Here is a 20,512-nt window from a genome sequence, read left to right as displayed (position 1 = left end):
ATTAAGGGCTGTTTTTTCAAGAACCCTAGAGGTATCTATGATGCCAATTAAAATTAATGGAGGGTTGAGAACCCATCTCCCTAAGGTGCTGTTGAAAACCTAAGCTAAATGAGTTGAGCTGAGCCCAGCAAAGCCATACAGTGCAGGCCTGGCATAGCTGCAGGAGAATGCCTGTGTCACACCTATGTTACCCAAGGGTGGCAAGGAGATTTGTCCAAGGTCATTTCTTGTGGCAGTGGTACACAGAAGAGAGACCAGGGGCTCCACCTCCTAAGCCTCCAGTTTGCCTCCAAGCTTCCCTTTTGCTCCTGGCTGATTTCTGCCTTGTGTGACCCATGGGAGAAGAAATCCTTCTTAACTGCAGCTATATCACTGGAGGATGCACCAAGGCAACTTGCAGTAAGGTCTGAGCATTCCTAATCAAGTTGAAGAAAGGCTTACAAGCACTAAGTCATGTTGAGAGACATTCTCTGCATTTATTCACACCCTAGCCCCTAGATAAAAATAGCTTTATATGTTAAGTTTAGGACCACAGAAAGCCCAGAGGATAGCAAGGGATTATCACAAAAGGGCAGCAAGGCAGTCAAAAAGAGCCTGGGGGACATCTTGTACAACTTCCATGAAGGGAATAATTAATTCAAACTGTATACAGACAGCTCTGGGAGCGTCCACTCTAGAGATGTTCAAAGAGTCCTTTGCTGCTTTGGGCTCACTTTAAAATGAGTGTCCTAAAAAAACACTTCAGCTATGCATTTCATTTCAGTTATACAGGGTGTTTAAATGCCAAGGGATCAGGGAAAACTTTGTTATTAAAGGGCTGCAAGACTTTAATAAGGTACACAGTTATTAGAAAGATGTTGAGTCATGAAAAACGTTCTCAATAATTTGAAATTAATGTTTAGTGTGTGCTGTACCATAAAATGCTTAGATGTTGTGGCCATGGATACTAAAGAAAAACCCTAAGGCCATGACTACACGAGCAAGTTACCGCAAGGTAAGCTAGGGTGTAATTTTAAAGCTTACAATACACTTACAATAAGGTAACTTCCCATTTGCCAGCTCTTCTCCCAGGACCAGAGGAGGCAGCTGAGTCCTTGCTGAGCATGGCACAGGCTTCCATTGAGCGCTGCTGGCCGAGGGCATGCACATGGCTGGGTACAGCAGAACAGATACAGTGCAATAGGTCTATGCAATAACTGACCTTTTAGTATAAGTTATTTAGTATAATAACTGACCTCTCCAGCACAGATGCAAGGATGGATGGACTATGTGTAGCAGCCAGTACACCATGGAAATGGACACAATTAGATAATCAAGAAGCTAAATGGAAAGACCTAGAACCTAATGTGGGCATTCTGTTTCATTAGAATATGTACATTTATAAATGCTTGCAAATAATAAACAGGGCTCTAACTTCCCTATACCAGTAGCTCTATTGAAGAAGTAGGGAAAAATGATAAACTACCAAGCTTTCCCTCTTCCCTCTCTTTTCCAGAAAAACACAACTATTTGAAATCAGACTGCTTCTGGTGATCTGCCCTTTATTTCTATGTCTAGATCCCATCAAGCAAAATTCATTGAGTTCCACTTACGACTTTAATAAGACCAGAATTTCTACATGTAGTTGTTGTATAGTGTGCTCCTGATAAATCATTTAAAATCAGGGCTGTAGGACTCCCACTGGTTCGTGAGCACCTTACCCAAAGCAAAACTATAAATATAACTTGCTTATATACCAAAAAAACAAGACAGAACTACAGTATCTTTGCAAAGCCTGGCTTATGCTACAGAAATTTGGCAGACTTTGCACACCACTTTGTGCTTTTTAGTTGGAGAAAGTGCAAGAAGTTGAATGGGAATAAAAAGAAAACGTGGGGCTTTTTCCCCACATCAATTATTTTCTTCCTCACACTCCTACAACCCTTCCCCTCCCAACATGACCTTTCTGACAAAGGGAAGAGGGATGTGTTCTGGAGCTGTCACACCTGATGCCACACAGGAATATGTTGTGGTGGGTGCTGCTCAGCATTCCTCATTCTCCTCAAGGAAGCAGGGGGCAAGATGCAGATTCTAGCCACCACACTGCCTGAAATTACACAGAAATTATGGTTCCTTTGCTAGTAAGAGTGACCCACGTTTCTACTGTTGCCCACCTCTACAATGAAGAAATATTGTTCTGATGGAGTTGCACAAAATAATCCAACTGCCCACCACTGCTGTGATTGTCTGTAGGCATCTGTCTTCTTCAGGTACTCACTGTATCAGTGTCTCAAGAGTTAAACTACCTGGAAGAAGGGGATTTTAGTAGAAGATCCGGAGCGGCAAACATTATCAGCAGTGTTAATCTGTCACATCTTTCTGGGACTGTACATGCCACGCTCCATCACTCTGGCATGTCATGGCCTGCATTGTTACAAGATGTACCGAAGCTGTAGCCAGCTATAGTTTGGCATCTCAGTGAACCTTCTGATCCAAGAACATACAGGAAGGAAAAAAAAAATCATAATGCCATTAAAAAAAAACCAAACAAACCTACACAAGCCAACCCATCTCTATAAAAAGCAACCAAAACTAACTCCAAAACTTCTAAGCAAGTACTAAAATAGAATTTTTCAAACGCAACTATAGAACAAGTCTGTTTGAATTAAAGGTGAGCTAGATCCTTGAATGCACACCACTAAGGGATGCCATATGGCTCAAAACCTAGAGTTTTTCTTTTTTGTGTTTCTCTCATATTCAGACACATACAAAGAAAAAAAAAAGCCTAAAAACATTAGTTTTCCTTGTTCCCATTTCCTGCTTTTGGCAAGAACTCGGGCAGCAGCCATGCTGGCCTGAATACATCCCGTGTTATCTGTGCTTGGAAACGCAGCAGACTCAAGCTGGATCAGTCCTTGGAGTTGACACCAGTGGAGCACCCAGAGCCCACACCCCAGAGCAGACAATGGACTGCGGACACCAGATGAGAGCGAAGGCTTTTGGCTCTATTATTGTTGTTGACCTCCTGGAAAGGAGCTAGGGGGAGGAAAAATATTCTGGATAGGAAAAAAAAAAAGTCTCAAAGGAATGGATGATCTCACTTGTCCACACACACACACACACCCAGATGTAGAAATATATGTAATTAACTGGAAAATACTGTGTGGTACAAAGGTTTCTTCAGCTTGGGTTCATCACAGTTGGGTTAGTCAAGGTTGGTACCAGCCATAACAAAGAGCACTTCCCACACATCTCCGGCTAAGAGCCCTTCTACCACATCACAGCACTTTAGTCTGCATTTATATCTGTTGATAGGCACCTCTATGATTTTCACATACAGAAAACTAGACATGTGATACAATTATTAAATGGAATATTCACCAACAGAACATACGGGGTCTATGTACACACTTGTGAATAAAACCTCCTAAGGGGCACATCAAAGAAAATGCTCCTCAAAGCACAGCTTTGACCCTTACCAGCACACAAAGCAGCAAAGTCATTTCCATGCATTGCTGTGATGCCATATTACATGATAAACAAGTGCTCACTCTATTCCAAAGAGATTTTTTGTTGTTGTTTGGGCTTGTTTATTTTAAATGAAGCACCTATGCCCCATTTGATTGGGTTTTGGGTTGTTTTGTTTTTTTTGGCGTGTGTTGCTGTTTGCTTTCGTTTGTGGGTTTTTTTGTGTTTTGTTTTGGTTTGGTTTTTTGTTTGGGAGGGAGGGGGGCGGGAAGGGGAACAGTATTGTGAGGTTTTGTTCTGTTGTAGGAAATAGTATTAAGCATTCCCACATACTTTCCACTCAACCTGCAGATGAAGCTGTGTCCCTGAATACAGCTGGTGGTGCCCCTCCTTTCCACACTGGAGGTGCACAGGTTTGCGACATGGGCATCCTCAGCTCTAACCAGGACATACATAATCCTCAGAAAAAACAGTCCAAGAGCAAAACCAAACCTTTTCCTTGCAAGAAGCCCCCCACATCATCTCCTAAAATCTTGCAAGAGTCAGGATTGTCTTAATAAAATCAAGGAATGAGAGGGAGGAGAGAGAGAGAGAGAGAGAGGAGCTGTGCTACTTCTGCTTAGACACCTCCAGAAGCCACTACATTTGTAGCATCAAATGGGAATAGCTCACTACTTCCACTGTCACGCTAGGGTGGGAACTGGTATGTTATTTGTCTTGCACTGAAGAAGTAGGCCAGTGTTTCTCAACACGAAAGTTTGTCTGGATCCCAGACAAAGAGAGCTCAGGATCACCAGCTTTCAAATAACCTAACCCTTCACTCATCCCAGTCCTTCACACATTAAGGAAAACTCACCACCGCAGCTGCAGATTTGCATCTGGCTTCCCTGCAGAACAGTTAACTTAATCCCTGAGCAGAGATACTAATGAGAGAAGCCAAGAATGGTTATTTTTTAGGTAACAAGAATGCCCTAATCTTTACTGGCCTTACATGACTTTCAGCTTCTTGTTCCAAGCTCCCAGCTACTGAAAAGCTTGTCTGTTTTTTAAGACTCCAAGTCATTCCTTTCTCTGTGTCCAAGCTGTTCTTCCAATATCTTTTTAAATTGTGTGCTTGTTTCCATTGAGTGGACTCCGAGTGACAGGGAAAACTCTGTAAGAGAGATTGTCTTCCTGCATATAAATCTTACTTTGAAAGGAGATGGTATTTTTGGAATTCAAGGGCTGGTGTTTTTTCCCTGCAATATTGTTTGTTCTGCCATTTACAGGAAACCCGTATCTCTAGAATGAAGATACTTTTTCAACTCTAACCTGAAACAAGAGGCACGAAGCAAAAATCTCCTTTCCTAAACACAGTTTCTAGATGAAGGAGGTATTTTCTTTTAGTTTGTTCAGGCCTTTCTTTGTTTGTCTACATCCAGGTGTGCAGGATTTATGGTAGAGGATGTGTCATCCCCCTAAACAGAATACAGCACAAATTTGTATTTTCTGTCTCGCTTTCAGATGCCATGTCTGCACTATGCTTCCCCTAACTGTAAATCAGGAGCAATGTTACTCATGATACAGACAACTCAGATAAGTTTTGAGGTTCAGCTACGCATTTTAAGAGCTTTGACCAAACAATTATTTATTACTGGTTACTCAACAACAACAGCAACAACAACAAACGTAAGCTTGCAGGAATGAGTTAGGAGTGTCAAAGGAAACAAAGTTATGCCCTAAAGGCTTATGCTTTATACAAGCATGATGGCCAGAAAGTGCACAACATAATTAAGAGAAAATCAGAAAACAGCTTAACATCACAGGTAGTGAAGAGGTTTCATACATGTGCAACCATACTCACTGAAGCCAGCTCTTCACCCCTGATGACTTCTTGCATCCATTCCCTGGTCTATGCACCACTGCTTGGACAGACTGGCTGGTAGAACCTCTGCTGAATGCCTGTGTCTGTCACCATAGTATGGAAGTGGCACAGAGCTGGAGAACAGCTCACAAGCCCCTGGCCATACACTTAAAAATCTCCCCCCTGTGACTGATTCCTGATTCTGTGGGCTTTCCTTCATCATGGGGCCCAACAACACCCCAGCACAATAAGTTGTTGCAGGGTCTCATGCTTGGGCAAAGGAGTTACCAAGAGATTTGGGGACTTTGTGTGTAACTGATGGTAGCTCTCAGTAGTGTCTGATATCCAATGAAGAGAAAAGACAATCATTGCTCAGCACTGTGCCCAGCTGGTTGCACTAACCGTTGAGGCACATCTTCAGTGTCCAGTTCATTGTAAGGCAAAGAAGGAGATTAAAAAATTCAAGATAGGGCACTAGCTAATAGCTGGCTGTTCCTTTCTCACCTCCAGAGACAGCAGAAGACCTGAAAGGCATGGACAAGGGTAGAACAAATTAGTTTTCTCATCTGTTATTGCTTACATGGCCACAGTCAATACGAGAACAGGGAGAGGGGTTCATCTTGCCTTACAATGCAGGTATCTCCATCTGACCTGAGCGCTCTGTGCTCATGCCATAACTGCTGGAGAAAAATAGGCATATTTTCAGGGAAAATTAGCCAGGCTTGTTTGGGACATCAGGTTAAGGTGACTCAGCCACTGGACACACCTTTCACTCTCTGCTAGGTGTCTAGACAGTTCAGGTGTAGGTGTTGCCTTGTCCACACTCAGTGGAATGAATCCCCCTTGAAAAACCACATGCTGTGCCAAGAAGACCATCTGACACCACCTCAGTAAGCAGGGCAGAGTTCTACAAACAGGGAAAGGACGTCTAAACCTCCATGAGGATTTAGTGTGGTCACTCCTGGCCAACTTGCAGAGTCATGCGTGGGCTGCATGAAAAAATTAGTGCCCAAACCCCAGCTCTCTTCTGTTCCTGGGGTGTTTTGGCAACTCCAGTCCTCTCCCCTTGGAGGTCTGCAGAGACAACAAGGGATGGTGCAGTGAGGGGGACAGGCGTTGATGAAGCTCCCAATTAACCTACCTGATGGATGGGCTTCTCCAGGCAACCCTCAACATCCAGATGCAAACAGGCATACCACCCTCACTGCTCCACAGTCTCCAGAGCAACATCCGTGGGTGTGTACACAACAGGACCATCAGGTAGCTGCTTGTGTGCCACTGAAAATTATCACCACCTTTTATTCCTGGCACGAGGTGCAGAGAGATGAATGAGGCTGATATGAAAAATGACACCACCCTGCTATAATGTGTCTAATTCTCCAGCGTCATTCTTGAAAGCTGACTATGTGTCTACATACATATACACACACACACCTCACTGCCCTTTGTCACAATACCTCTCAGTTGTACCAGCACCACTTAACTTAAAAGGAGTTAAGAAAGCCTAAAGTCTGTACCTAAAACATTTTGAAGATACCATAATATCTCTTTTTTTTGTTGTTGTCATTGGTGATTTTTACTACTCATCATCCAACCCTAATTGTAGAGATGGGAAATAATCATCACACTTGTCTTTGGGAGTGGTCTCATGTAGCTTATGAGTGAATAGTGGTAAGTGAATGGTCTAAATGCAAACAGATACCTAGAGTCCAGTCCTGCTTCCATTTTCAGTAAAATCCTTGAGAAGACAGGTCCCAATAAGAACTCTGGAGATACCTTGAGTGAGAGAACAAATGAGGTCTGGAAGATCCTGCAGACAAGTTGCCTGGCCAAATACAACAAGGACTCCAAAGAGAGGATCTAATTAATGAGATTTACTGCCTCACACAGTGGGCATTCATATGAAAAACTCCACTCTCTATGAACCAGATACAGTGATTTCACTTAGTGTTTTTGTCTGATGGCCTGTAGGTTGCCAGTTCTCCAGACCTTGGAAAGCACTGTTAAACAGCTTATTTTGCTCTAGCCATCAAAGTTCAAGTGGCTGCATCTCTTTTAGTAAATGGGTGTATGATGATGACCATTAACTTAATCAAAGGACTTTTCAACCGCTAGGAACCTTCCCAGAGACACGAAGAAAGGGCAGCCCTGGAAGTCAAGGGACAATGAATGTACTGACAAGTTGGTAGACACGGATTTGTACAGAAATATCTGCTTGTGCATGTATGAGGGGAAGAGACAAGATGAACTAATCCCTTTCCTTGAGGCTATGCCTTTACTCTTTCAGACTGGCACGTGTCTCCTTTGTTTTCAATAATAGGGGTAATTTTATCTGAAATGTTGAACTGTAAATCCATCATACAATTAAAGAAATTCAAACTGTTTGGAACTATGGGAACATTTAAGGATAGATTATGGACAGAGATTCAGAAAATCAGACTCCATGTTTTCCATCGCTTCACTCAAAGACTCAGGCAGCTTACTGCTTTCCCAACGACTATCTATCTTCCCACCACAAGATAAGAGACCCACACACTGATTCTAGTGAGAATCACCAGTGTGCTGTGGTGGAACAAAACAGCCTTCAGAGAGGGATTTATGGTTTGGGTTTCCTTTAATTTTTTTTTGTACCCCTTCTTATCACTAAACAAAAGCTTGTGGTCTTTCCTAGATAATCAATGGTTAAACTCTTACAAAAACATATGCCTGGACAAAGCTAGTCTTATGCAACTTGGATTAAGCTTTTTTCCCACTGTAATTATTACTAAAGAAATATATCATTATATTTTACAGGGAAGCCTAAAACGCAACACACTTAGTTAAAAATACAGATGAACTAGTGTATTTCCAAGTCCTCCCACACTCTATATTTGAAAACAAAAGAAGAAAGAAACAAGTGTACTGAAAGAGGAGATTCATTCTTTCCTCATGGGATCACCAGTGACACTCACCTTTTCTTGGTTAGTGAGGGAAGGGGTGCCTGGGATTACTTTACAGTCATCTGTGTGGCAGACTCTCCAGTTCAACGCTGCAGTGATGGTGCTGATGGAAGCCTGGGTCCAAGAGGAATACAGGCTCTGGCATCGTCTGTGCCTCTCCATATTGGTGGCTGCAGGCCCAAGGTATCAGTCCTTGCTTATGGAAGAGTGAGCTTGGAGTTTCTGCTGTGCACAGCTGGCCTGAGCTGCCACACTAAATGATGGGAAGGCACTGTGTGCTGCCCCTTGGGAAAGTGCTGCTATTTCAATACTTGCTTATAGGAAAGGAAGAAGAAGGTGGTTTGAGCACAGCAGCAAACATGGGCTTCACCAGCAAAACAGAGGCAAAGATCAGGAACTAAAGACTGTTCAGATCCTTCTGGGTCAGTATGGTTCTTGGTGCACAGGTGAGCTGTATTTGACATTAACAGCAGAAACAAGAATCATTCGCACCCTTCTTCACAACAGTTCTTTCCCATTTTTTTTTTTTGTGATCTTTGGGTAAGGAATGCAATTACTTACACCACAGTCACTTGGGATAATATTTATTACTGATAGCCTTTTGCAGGGCAAGCTCAGGCAAGAATGATCAAATCTTTGCTTCAGGGCATTCATTGACTTACAACTGCAGAAATGCCAACAACAAAAAAAATCAAACGCAAAATGGAACATGAGTGTACAGGGCTTGACTCAGAAACCGTAAGGTTTGGTGAGACGTTTTGTTTTGGGGTGTACTTGGGTCACATTCTACATAAGTGTAAGAGCTAGCAACACATTTTGGATGTGGGGTGGTTTTGGTTTTGTTTTGGTTTGGTTTTTTAAATGAGAATTGAATTTCTTAGATAATAACAGGTTATTTTTTCCAAAAGCATCACATTGTGAAATTCGGGATAAAATTATGAGAACTGGCTACATAGTAACTACTACTCTCACTTCTGCATGCCGTGTTGCCCAAATGTTAAGTTGATTGAAACCTAGACAACTTTCTTCCCCTTGCCACATTTGGATTGTTAAACAAACCAAATATCTTCATATTTTGAGTATCACCCAATCTTACTTGAAACCTTTTGCCTGGCCTCGGTTTACTTCTTTGCTGGAATGAATGGGACAAGTACTCCACCCCTCCTTTTAAATAGACTTAAGCTGTATCATTTCAGTTACTTGGAAGAGGGTGCAGGGACCATCAGGAAAGGATTAACTGTAACAAAATCTTTGTGAGGTTAAAAACTGGACAAGCTGGCCATTAAATTTCTGCGATGGGCCATTTGCCTGTAGCAAACAAACCTTCCAAAAACCAGCCTAATTACATGTGTCTGCCTTAAAGGTGATGCATGAAGGTTTCTGTTGTTACTGGACCATGCCCCAATGGAAATGCCTCCATAAAGCTTTTAAAGAAGTCGCCAACTTGGATGGAGTGGACAAGTGAACTACAGACTAGGATTTAATAAGTGAGAGGTGTGAAAAGCCAGCAATCTGGCCCAGCATTCCATGGATTTCATCTCTGGCAGAGGAAGGGTTTGCATGTTTCCCGCCTGTGGCTTCTATTTTAGCCAGTATTCATTGCTGAGATGCTTTGACACAGCTGTGCTGGTTCATTAACTGCCCAGCATGTCACTCAGCCTAGCAAATGGCTTTGGGGCAGTGTTTTCCAATGACCTGAGGGAGGGGTAGGCCTGTGGGAGGAAAGGAAGGTGTTGGTCTAGGAGATATTTGAGAATCTTATGAGATACATTAAAAGTTAAGACCAGAGAGGAAGACTCAAGCAGGAGCAAGGCAGCTTCCCACAGCAAAAAGGCTGGGGCTTAAGCAGAGATTTTAGGAATAATCCTCAGCTGTTGAAACCCTACTAAGACATCATTGACCAACAAACAAAGATTGTGTTTTAGCCAATACCTCTAGTAGAGAGGTCTCTGCTCCTGACACTTTTCCTGCAGGCTCAGAAACAAACATTTTTGGGGCACTAAGTGGACACCAAGACTGAGGGAAATGGATCCTCAGAATCCCCACCCTCTTTCGCTCCTTGCATCCTGCTGTCGGACAAGAGCCATTTGCAAAATTAGAGCATGCTCAAGCCTTGCCCTTGAATGCTTCAGTGAGGAAGGTGCCCTGCCCTATTCCAAGAGCTGCGTCAGAGATGTGCTGAGCCATGCAGCTGCTAGTTGGGCACCGTTTCCGAAGAAACAGGGTCCATATTGTGCCACAAGTGACTCATGCTCAGATCATCCCACTCAGGAAGAGACAGAAGGAGTGGCCTCACCTCTTCCTTCAGGGAGGGCTCATGGCATGGGGGAGCAAAGCAGGTGCTGCAAGTGGGGAGGTTTGGGGCTTCCCACTGCCTTTCTCCTTGGATCCCTGTGCAGAGGAGAGGGAGACAGGCCATGAGGAACACGCTTTCTGCCAGCCCACACTGTGGCATCCACCACTGTGACAGCCCTTGGCCATGGGCAGCACGGGAGGATGGTCCCCGGCATGCAGCCCCAGCATGCTGGCGTGCCTCCACTGCTCTCCTCTAGCCTTGCTGTAACCACTGTGCTGCCCCGCCATAAGCCAACCTCCTTGCTTCTGCCTCACCATGTGTGTTAATACAACCCTCTGTAACTGCTCACTTCATCCTTCACATGGGCAGTTTCTGGAGGACCACTGTGGGCCCAGGTAGAGTAAGGGATTGTGGAGAAAATTTAGGAAATCCACATGGCACCATGACAAGCACAAAGTCTCTGTGACAATTGCCATGCTGGTACCAACCTTATCTCAATAACCAGCCATGGGCTTACTCATCCAAAACATTTCCCAAGGCATCTAAAACCACTTTAGAAAACACTGGGTTTATTTTTAATATCTGATTCAGGCTCAGGCAGCTCAGCAAGATGTGAAAAGAGACCCTAGAACTGTGAGTCCAGTCCCCTAATGTAGCACACCGACTCTCAGCACAAATCATTAGTACGGCTATAATTTCTATGCCCACACCTACATCTCTATAAGCACAGTTGCTTAAGAAAATAAGGACTCTGTAATGCTACTTCAGAGTAGCATCCTGGTCTGCTTGCCACTGGGTTGTTCTAGCCTTTGACCTATGCCATTACAGTTCATCAGAAATAGGTTTCCCTGGTAGTCACCTCCCTCGCACATGCCTGCGCCATGCAAGTTGCTTACGCCTGCTCTTCCAGGCAGTCATTGCTGGTCAAATTGCCCATTAGAAACACAGCTTGGCCCAAAAAGTAGAGAGATTGACAAAAACACATTTTACTGCTCTTCCTGCAAAACTCTTGAACTCCTGAAAGTTGAACACATGAAAGCAATCTGAGGTTAGTGCGTAATACACAAACCACATAAAAGAGGTAATTTAGCATTAGAGACGTGTTACCAGAAGCAGGTTGAAACTAATACAGATTTTGCATTCAAGTCATAAACTATACTGCTTATATCATCTTGTGAGGCACCTCTACTTAGTGTGGATTCAAGTACAAGCTGAACACAAAAAAAACCACCCTTCTCCTGCCCTGTGAGAGAGATGCTCGCATCTACAGGGCAGTCTCTGAATGGTGACAGACAATTCAGGAGAGACAGACCAAAACTCTTTTATTCTTTTCTATTCCCATTCCAAACCTACTGAAAGGCTACACTACCAAACTGAATCCAAGCACTTTGGTAATCCGATAATACTATTTTTTAGCACCAGCATAATATGCCTTAAAAATCTGATGTCAACAATCCCATTGGAGCACTATCAGGGAGATCACACACTCACTGTGCTGCCTACTGAGTGTGCTTCTGGCACGGAGGGATGAGTACAGAGATCAGCCTCTAAGCAGTATCAAGGAAACCCTATGAGATCTCTCTTCTGATCCTGGGGGAAGCCACACACAACCTAGTGTTAGCAACTTCTGTCCATGGTTGACTCCTCTAGGTTCAACCATGACACTACTATTTTTACAGACTCCAAAGCCCAGCCTCTCACTTTAAGCCAGGAAAAAACCAACAAATTTGACATATTTCAAACAAGATAGAGATCTGAAAATAGAGCTGTGTTGCACCTTTAAAAAGTATGTTGGCAGAGGACATGGGTTTACTTTGAAAGCTAGTTTGGTACGAAAGAGCTACACAGCAAAATGCTAAATCCCTTTAGAGAACAGAACGAAATAAAAGCAGACATTTCTTCTCTTAACACCTTGTCAGCAAAATTCTCCTTCCTGGGCAAGATTTTTTTTCTTTTGCTAAATTATTGTGCTAGTTTGCCAATGATGCTTTTGTAAGAAAAACCACCTAAGCGGCATAGCTGCTTTCTCATCCTGCCTCTCCCAACAATTCAACACTCCCTCCTGCAGCCCAAGTAGAAAATTCTTTGCCTTGGGGCCTGCAATGAAACTCATACAAGTTACTGGGAGAAAATGCTGTAATGATGTAGAATCCACTTCCCTCTTTCCTCTGTCCTTGTTTTGACTTTTTTTTTAACTTTTAAGTTCCTGACCTGGACTTTTAACTGCTGTTCCAACTAGAGTCTAATAAATTAGTTTGATTAAAGATATTTCTATCAATGTATTTTAGACTCAAACCAACAAATTGAGGGGCACTACAAATGTGAAGACCTACTAAGTCCTAGAATTATTCTAAAAAAAATGCCAGTGTGGCCAATGGTCTAACTTCCCTTCTATTCCTAATGATGCCTTGGGCAAACATGACAATTCAATTTATTTTGTGGTCGGCATTCAACTTATTCAGACTTTTAAAGAAAAACCTGGATGGACATGTGAATATTAATCAAAACACACTACTGCTGGGAATGTTTAGTACCTTCTTATAGCGTGGATAATCACCAAAGACTAAGGAAGAGAGTCTATGTCCTATTTTTAACTCTTTATTCACCAGCCAAGAATAGCTGGAAAAATAGCAAAGATATAGCACGCTGACCTTAATTAGGATGGTGATTCACTCTTTGCTCTCTGAACACAAACAGAACAGCTTGGAGCTGGAAGGCTTATCAGCAAAGAGAGTGTGGGTGAAGAGGTAAAATTCACTGTGCAGGGCCTCTTTTGAGGGAGAATATAAGGTTTCTCAAAGACACATTATCCCAAGAAACAAGCACAGTCATTCATCTGTTTTTTTCTGGAAACCTAGAGAAATAAAAGTACGGAAGATAATGGCTTTTGAAAGCCCGGAAATCCCAAGTTAACACAGAACTCTGTTCCTTATAAAAACAAGGCCTTCTTCAATATAATGATACAATATGTCTATCTTACAAAAAAACATCCAGAAAATAGAAAATTTATTTATTCTTCCCCACCTAATTTTTTGTTCCAGGTGAAATGCTCTTCCAGAATACCTCCAGAAAGGACATTTGTCTTGTAAGATTTAGCACAATATTATTTTTTGCTTTGATTTAATCAGCAATCTTTTCCTTGACTAAGGAGACACAATATTGACAGTACATTGGAGAAGGGAAAATCTCTTTCCAGTTTAATCGTTTGTGTTGTTCTAGGGTTTTCCATATGATACAAACCATAGGCACTTCCTTAAAGAACAGGAGATGCTTTAAAAGATACCATTAATTATATTTGTACTGTTGATTCACAGATGTATTAAATGTAATCATGATACAATATACCTTGAATATTTATAAACTGCCAATAACTAAAATAATTATTATGATTTACACAGTAAATCTGCCTTCAGATGAACTAGGGAACTGCTTCTCTATTTACCACATTCATATAGCACTTCGGTTGGTAAATAACATTTCCTTACTGTATTACAAAGCTCCTGGGTTTTGACTTGGAAATAGATTTCAAAACAGAAAGAACTGGGAAGATGACATGGATAATTTGGTGTACAGCCCCGTTTTCGCAGCCCAAGAGCAAACGCTCTTACAATGCTGTTGTAGCAACAGCACAGACAGCTGACAGTGGGTTAGAGCAGCTAGCGCAAGCACAGAAACTGCAAACACCAAGTTCACAGGTGAACCGCTCCGAAACTTTGACACAGTATCTGCCCTGAACAGTTTCCCCATCAGTCTGGGGTCCTGGTTGGGACTAATTTCTATGAAGAAGAGATGAAGCTTTTACAGCTGACCAATACTTACATACATTAAGGACGAAAATCACATGAAAAAATGTGCTCCGAGAGTGAAATACAACACTGACCAGAGAACCAGCAATGAAAGCTCACCATGGCTGTTGTACAAATCCTTCCCAAAACAGACACAGGTGTGACCTCTGTGATGAAAAGGCTGCTTGCTGCCTCAAAAAGCAGTGTATTCCCTCCTTAATCATTCATAGAAATTATACTATATTGGGGATTTAAAGAGAAAAACATTAACAAGGATTATCCTTTAAAGTTCCCTTGGGGGTGAGATTTCAAAAGCCCAGGTTTGCACAGGCAATTGAGTAACCACACTAGTCCTGATTCCCAAAAAAGGCCAAGAGCCCTGTCTAGGTGTCAGCATGGAGTGTCTGGTGCAGGACCACAACCAGCACAGCCAAGTGCTGAGCCCTTGTTGTGGGTGGAGAAAAGGAGATAATATCCAAAATATCAAAAAATAATGTCCAATAAAAAGAGGGAAAACTAGGAGTACAAAGTCAGCTTCAAACATAGCAGAGCCTGGGGCTTATGAAGTAGCTTCTGGAGAAAGCATACTGACATAAAAGTAAAGAAAAAACCTTGAAATAAAACATTTCAGATCAAGGCTTCAACAAACTTACCTTGCTTCTTATCAACCTAGCAGTGATACCTTTCTGTAGAAGGAAGCAAAGTGGCCTTTCTTTGTTAAACTCAGGGCTCAGAAATCAAAGCAACCCAGTAAAGAAGGGGGAAAGCCACAGTTCTTCTTTGATTTGAAGACTTTTAAGCAGTCCTAGAGAAGCAGACCAGAAAGTAGTGTTTTGAAAATGGGAAGAACCCAAATCCAAGGCTTAGACATCCTCCAAACTTGAGGTCTGATCACATTCAAAGAATATTTGGATTCAATGCCAACCCAGTGAGCAGTGAGATGTACCATGCCCATTTCTGTTTTTAAGGGCTGAGGAAGATTTCAGGCAGATTTCCTTCTCTCAGGGCATGCACAGTGAGGGCAGCAGAAAGGCAGACATCGACATTGCTAATGTACTCCTTTGCTGCCCAGGAGAAAACCTCTCCTTAGAGAGGAAGGCAGAATAATGGTCAAGGCCACAGGTCACTTGCACAGGCAGCGTGGTAGTGAAAACCCAAGTTCAGGCTTTGTTAGAGGGAACATCAGGGGTAGGACCTGGCACCAGACTCATGGTTCTTCTCTTCCCTGCTCTCCCTGGTCTGTTTCACAAATGTTGGTGGATCCTTCTGCCAGACTATGACTTCAAGCCTTTGAGAAAAGCAGCCCGACTCTAACAGTTCATTCAAAACCTCCTGACCAGCCCACTGCCAAAGGCTATGTGCTGATACGGGAATTGGAAATATGGAGAAATGGTTTTAAAATTAACATCTAGTCCCTGAAGCTTTTCATCCAATCAAACAAAATCTCACATACAAATACTTCCACAAATCCTTGCTTTTCCTATCCAATCCTACAGTAAAGCTGGAGAATGGAGTTAAGGATCCAGATCAGACAGCAGAATTTGGATCTGGAGGATTTTAGTTATCTAGATTATTAACAATTTGGAGTGAGAACTCCGATTTATAAATTAACAAAGCCAGAGAGGACAGCCAGGGTCAGCTAGGTTTGACTTCTGAAAGGATGCCAGCAACAAGGCTGCTCTGAATCAATACCCACATGAACCAGAATGTAACTGATGGAAAAAGCATCCAATCTCTACTTGCCAATGACAGAATAAATCACAGTCCTGACTTGTGCTCCAAGAATGGTTTCCGCTGTTAAAAGTTGAAGACATATACAGTATGAACTCATCCAACTTCTGACTACTGATTCTTATTATACTATTGCCCAAAGGAGCTTCTGTTTCTGAATTTCTCTTCCTTATATAGCTCACTTGTGAATCAGACTTGAGCTTTTCTTAACTTGCTGTTTGGTAAGATGAGATGGGCTCCACTGTAAGGCGTGTTTTCCAATCCTTCAGTCATTCTTGTGGCTCTTCTCTGAAAGATCTCCAGTTTTTCAACATCCTTTTTTAATTGCGGGTACCACAGCTGGATGGAGCATTCCCAAAACATTTGCACCAATGCCAAACACAGCAGTAAAGTGATCCCTGGGTATATAAGCTGGGAATATCAAGTAGGTGTCAGAAAGGCTCCAAGGATTGTTTTAGCCCCTTTGGCCACAGCACTGGAGCAAGAGATGACATTCAGCCAACTATCCATTCAAACCCTCAATCCTTTTCCAGATTCCTGTTTCTCAACATAGCCTATTCCATCTGGAACATAAATCTCAGAGTTTTAATTTCCTTTACCTGTAGCATCCTGAAAAGAAAAATTATTTGCTATTTCCATTATATCAAGTGATCCAAACTATTCTAAGCCAGTCTTTCTGTCATCTGCTAATGTCAGTAGTGTGAAGTTAATGTCTCCTTCTAGTCACTGCCACATCAAGAAACTCAAAGCAATGACTGGATCCCACTAGGAACATTGCTATTTCATGTGTTCACATCTCAAACCTGTTTACAAATCCCACTTAGAGGTCTGTAACTGAAACTGTTGGAATCCACATAACATTTCCTATTTCTTACCGTATCATTTCAGTTTATGAAAGAATATGTATGGGAGCAAGTTAAGGTTTTATAAGAAATTCTTACATCAACATTAGCATAATAATCACTTTTTTTAAAATGTCTAACTGAAGCTGACCCAAATTATTTTCCAAAAATCGATACTAGATGCCTCTTAATGTGTTACATTTCTTTAGTATGTGATTCGTTGTACAATTCTCCTTGAATTCCCCTTGACTTAATTAATATTAATGTTAATTATTAATGAACATAGCAATCTATTTAACATATTGATCTAAAATTAGATTTCTTTTGTCTCTAGAACTTCCCCAGTGTTGTAGGGCTTATTAGAAATCAAAATAAAAGACACAGGGATCTCTTCAGCTTTGTAACTCTAGAATATGGAGTTAGAAAAAAACAATGATTTGCATAAGTAACTTTAGAACCTGATTGTTGATATACTCCCAAGTACCAACACAGTAAAAATTATTCCATTATCCAGAGAAAACATTAATCCTCCATGTACTCACAAGGTACTAAGAAGCCTCTTTTTGTTCCATTATTGCCAGTTCTATCACAAGGAGTCAATCAATTGAACTCCTATGAATTATTCAGTTTAAATTCTATTATTTTTTTCATTTATATGATTTTCTGAGTGATAATAGTCTGATCAGACCTTCTGCAGGGTACGAGAATTAAACTCTGATCGGACATTTGTGGGCAAAGGAGCAGAGGCAGTTTTCACGCTTATGAAAGCAAGGAATCCAAGCATCCTGAAAACGTCTATAATATACCGCTTTTTCAGGCCACAAACCTACTGTGAGTGTTCCTATGTTTCTTTACTCTCTAAAAACCTGCAAGTTACCTTCTGCCTCACTAAGAACAGAATCGCTCCGCACTGGTTTGACTGCCGCCTTCACGAAAACACAGACTTCAGATCACCAGCATCTAGCTGTTGAGGGAGATGCTGTTTCAGAATTGCTAAGTTTGCGATTTTACTGAAGGTCATTTTCTCCTCCTCTGCAGGCGAGCAGGGCCTGACTGCCTGGTGCATTAGAATAAACAGATGCTATCAGTACCAGCAACAAATTATCTTCTGAGGCTTTGTAATTTCTAGAGACTAGCAGGTTGTGGCAAGCCAATTTACATTTAGGATGGAGAGGGAGTGAAACAGAGGTTATGTTGGCATTAACAAGTAATTCAACATAAGGGAAAAGGAACAATAAATTGAAGCTGGACAACTACACTATGAAAAAAGCTGTTATCTGTGCACCCATATCCTTCCTAGTGAGGTACACAGCAAACCAGATGCACACATATGGAGGTCTGGCATCTGAAAATAATTTGTGTTTTATGTTCAAGTGGTAAAAGCCCAGGGAGAGCATGTGCATATACATGTAAATGCTCCCAGAGAGTCAACTGTTCACATGAAACGCTCCCTTGCACTAGGACTTGGGAGGGAGCTGCAGTTGGCACCTGAGGGGGGAGCGGACTTGTTTGCTTGTTGTTCCCAGAAAAACACCTTTCTACAGCTGAAATCGCAAGCCCAGAACCAGAGTGGTGGCGTAACTGAGTTCAGGAATCCTGTCACTGTTTCTCTGCAAGAGTAGGAGACCACATGTCCCTGTATATTCTCAGATGTACAAATAGTTTAGCCCACAGTGCTATGCATATATATCTGCGCATGAACTGGCAGAACCCTCTGAAACACACGGAAGAAACTTAAAATGAGGAATGGAAGCCTATTTTCCTAAAACCCAACTTGGGGTCCCAGTGAACAAGTCTTACTCTGCTTACTTGACCCAGGCTACGCCTCTGCTATATTCAGAGACAGTGAACATATCTATTTGTGCAAGGAACTTCAAGATATGCCTTTATTTCTCAAGTTTATCTAGTATATTTCAGCAAGGTACCCTTTAAAGGCAAGTCCTATACCTCCACTTTTAGCCATTGTATCTCTCCACCCATTTCACATTGGTGCAGTCTCTACACCACTTTTTCATAACAATTCCCTCAGTGTTTTAGGAAGAATTCATTTCTCTGACTGGACCTGGGGACCAATGAAAACATCTGGTTCAATCTTATTTGCAGAAGATAGCAAACACCCATTTCAAAACTAGAAGAGCTTTATTATCATGGTAAAATATGCTGTTTCAGCATTCCTACATCAGAATGGAAAAATAAATCTTCCATACAGCTCCATGCAGGTGGCTGTTCCTCTGTCTGAACACAACATGATCTACCTCCCTTCCCATATGGGCTGGCAAAAATGTTTATCCCAGCATGCTGGGGCTTTAGCCATGTCATTTTCTACCACTGTCAAGAAAATATCTGCAGATATTGATGACTTCTGATGTTTCACTCACAGCAGTCCAGAGCTGCCTATGCAATAAGGCATTCATTTTCTTTTCCCCAGCCCAGAAAGGAAAGTAATCTTAACAAGTCCTGAAATACTTTAGTACAAATATGAGTGGGTAAGCCACCCATGCAATTCAAAGATACAGAAATTCATTTAACTTTTCTATAATATCGCATATCTATTTTTATTTTAGAGGAATAAACGAGAGTTAGTAATCAGTGACCTTTGCAGGCTACATTAGAGGCAAAGATTTCCAATAAACCAGCCACTCACATAGCATTTCAAATATTACTCTGTGTTGCCTGTCAATTTTTATCCTTTTTTTGACATGACTGTTTTGAATATTACTCCATATCCCCTCTCAATTCTTCTCCTTTTCTTGACATGACTTTTGATCATGACTGCCAGGTTCATAAGGAAGCTGTCTCAGTTTCTGTCATGAAACAAGAAATTTTACACACGAGGCAATTTGGTAACTCAGATTCAAGACAGTACCATCACCCTTTAGGTACCTATGGGTTTCACCTGCTGTCCTGATTGATCATTTTCCTTGCCTGCCAGAGTGCTCTGAAACTTCCACCACAATTCTTTGCCAGTTGTTTGGTAAAGGTCTCATGGGGGTCATCTGTAGACCAAGGGTATCAGTGGAGTAGGACCAATCCTCTCTTCAAATAATTCCAGGGAATTCTCATGCCTTCTCCTTTCTCCTGCTAAATAACCAATTCAGACGAAAAGAAAACTCAGTAAGATGACTCAAAACTAAGAGTTCTCAACCATTTTGAGTCAGTAGCCTTTCAAAATCTAGGGCAGCTATTCATGAACAGCTGAAAGCAATAGGTACAAATACAGCTCATTCTGTGAAGAGCCTATTTGATGTCTCTTTTTCAAATTGCTGGGTGAGCTGTAGCACAAGCAAAATTAAGCTGACAATTCTATTATTTAATAGGATTCAACACTTGAAATCAATGAGTCCAGCCTTTGGTCTCATTTACATGCTTCTGGACAGCTATCCAACCTGGGGTGCAGCATCTCATCTTTCTTGCATAATACTTACAATATTCTGCTATTGCGCTCTCAAATACTACCGAGGTTCCTAGATTTTCTATTCAGCTCAAAACAAGGGCAGTAATTTTTCTTTCTCCTAATATCTGTTTATAGTTCACGGAAATCCACATGTAATGGCCTGTAATTAGCTTCCAAGGGGCAGACCTATAGATTTTACTACAGGTAAATCACTACATCTCTCAACACTTTAAAT

At 41.8% G+C, this 20,512-nt stretch overlaps 1 long non-coding RNA gene across 1 annotated transcript in view; it reads right to left on the bottom strand.

Annotated features, from left to right (window-relative positions):
- Window positions 1-13: 13 nt before the first annotated feature.
- Window positions 14-20,512, bottom strand: part of LOC110355258 (uncharacterized) — a 100,288-nt gene continuing 79,789 nt past the window's right edge. The window contains exon 8 of the long non-coding RNA XR_010474615.1: window positions 14-19,964. This is a non-coding gene — a long non-coding RNA (uncharacterized LOC110355258). The remainder of the gene's footprint in view (window positions 19,965-20,512) is intronic.

Source organism: Columba livia, chromosome 9 (assembly GCF_036013475.1).
Source record: "Columba livia isolate bColLiv1 breed racing homer chromosome 9, bColLiv1.pat.W.v2, whole genome shotgun sequence".
Classification (NCBI taxonomy): Eukaryota; Metazoa; Chordata; class Aves; order Columbiformes; family Columbidae; genus Columba; species Columba livia.
Note: the sequence above shows the minus strand (reverse complement) of the source record. Positions and strands in the feature narration are given on the sequence as shown.